The sequence below is a fragment of the Penaeus japonicus genome, unplaced genomic scaffold (genome assembly GCF_977035675.1).
Source record: "Penaeus japonicus unplaced genomic scaffold, GWHDUDI00000001_assembly GWHDUDI00000017, whole genome shotgun sequence".
Classification (NCBI taxonomy): domain Eukaryota; kingdom Metazoa; phylum Arthropoda; class Malacostraca; order Decapoda; family Penaeidae; genus Penaeus; species Penaeus japonicus.
This window is the reverse complement of record NW_028234419.1, coordinates 32,451,909-32,454,408: the sequence shown is the minus strand read 5'-3', so window position 1 is coordinate 32,454,408 and position 2,500 is coordinate 32,451,909.

The following is a 2,500-nucleotide window of genomic DNA, read 5'->3' as shown; positions in this document are numbered from 1 at the left end:
TATATATTATATCTATATATATTTATTTATATTACATAATATCACATAATAGATTATATATATAAATACATATATAAATATATATATATATATATATATATATATATATATATATATATATACATATATATACAAACACACACAAACGATATATCCACCAAACATTGAAATAAATGAAATAAAATGAAATGGTCAATCTCATGCTAATCCTTAAACGCTAACCATGAACAGACCAAACTTTAAATAATCCTCTAACTGACGCAGGAAGGAAGGGAATCAGACCTCCTCGTAACTTCAGTCGACACCCAGCTGAGCTAGAACGAATTTATGGCACTCCCTGCCTTTGTATTTGCGTATTTATAATTATTTCAATCTTTCTTGCATGTGAAAAAAAACACGGTTTGTGAGGGAGTGTGGTGAGAAATTGGAATAAATGTTTAAGTTTCCCGACAATGATATTATTTTCATCCTACAAATAGGAAGAATTTAGGAGGTTAGCTTTCAGAAGAGTCAAAATTCGTAACATATTTTCTGAAAACAGAATGAAATGTAGATAAACAGGAAATTAAACAGTGAAATCCTCAAACCTTTGAAAATAAAAATGAAAATAAAAATAAAAAGTTTTCCCGTATAACGTGCCTCTCCTTAATGCACAAAAAGTATACATTTTTGGGGCGGCAAAATGTGAAATAACGTACCTCTTAAAGCCTTTTGTTACGAGGTAATGCAACCTATATATGGTGTTTTGAAACCTATTGAAACCTATAATGATAATGATAGTAATAACAATAATAACAACGATAAGGATAACAAAAGGGCTTTCATCATGCTAATAGGCTGAGAACTTGTATCCTATCAATGAGGATAAAATGATAAGACTATTGATAGAAACAAAGGATATATGTGAAGACTAAACAACAACTCAAGAGATGTAATGAACGTATTTCCATGAAAAATTCATTAGAATTACATTAATCACGGTATTAACATTTAGTCGAAAAACGCAAATTACATCACTAGCTTTGTGAAGTTATTATCTATCATCTAAAACTATTTCTAAATATGCGGCGAAGAGTTTTTGTCAACAATAATAATTAGGGATATTGATAATCATTCTCGTCATTATTCTTGCAATGACAATGATTCTACTATCACTTCTGCTGTTACTACTAATTGTGGTAATGGTAATGATAATGATAATGCTATCATAACATCTTTCCTGTTGATGCTTTTGATAATGATGAAATGATTTTAGTAGTAATGATAAGATTACTAAAAAGGATGGAATTTCTGCTAATGGTAATGATAGTAATTATGATTATCACTGTGGCTATGATATTGACGATAGTGATGATCATAATGATAATGATGATGGAGATGTTGATAATAGTAGCATTAAGAATGATACTAGTACTAATGAAAACAATGATGATGATGATGATGATAAGAACGATAAGGATAATGAGAATGATGATAATACTAACGATAAGGATAATGATGAAAATAATATTGATATTTGAAAATAATTGGAAATAAAAATAACTATGCTGATAACAATAATGATAATGAGTATAATAATGATAATTGTTTTAATAACAATGATGACAAGGATAAACACAATAATGACTATATGATAATAATGATAATAATAATCAAGGCAGTTAAAATAACAGCAATAAGAACAATGATATTAATAAGAATAATGAAAGAATACTAATAAAAAATATAGTAACATAATTTTTAACATATAGAGACTGTTCTGATAATTTAAAAGTGGAGGGATATTGCAGAAATTATTCATACGGATTTTATGAGCTTAGTAATCAATTCCTTGGCATAATGTATAACATCGATTAAAGTTGGGAAATATATTAGACTTTGGTGAATATATGTAGTAAAGAAATAAGAGAAAAAAATGTTTAGCAATACACGATTCGTGGAAGGTATATCCAATAAAAGAAAAATTATGATGATTTTTTTTTTTGAGTTATTGATAGTGATCGAAGTGAGGTGAACGTATTTTTTTTTTTTTTTAGAAATATTTTACTCCAACAATATTCCCATTTATCCATGAGATATAAGATATAGAGGGATAAGAACAAATGAGGAAACAAACAAACAAACAAAATTATATCAAAACAAGGGGATCATAACAAGAAAATTAAAAAGAAGAGGAAGCAAAAGAATAATAATATATAACGATGTCATAGCTATACCTTTGACTACAACATTCAATCATATTAATATTAAAAGGCAGCAATAAGTATTTACCAGAATAATCTCTTAGATTACCACTATCCAGCTTATCCTGAACTGTATAATCACCATTACTATGATTATATATTTCTACAGCATACCGGAAATATTCAATTCTTAAAATGAGATTACGCTACAATGTGATATTGTAATATCATAAGATAATAATTTCGTGTTTTTGTTAAATATAATTGGATGATGAAGTTTGTGGAAAAAGGAAATAACAGAGAAAAGGGAATATTGC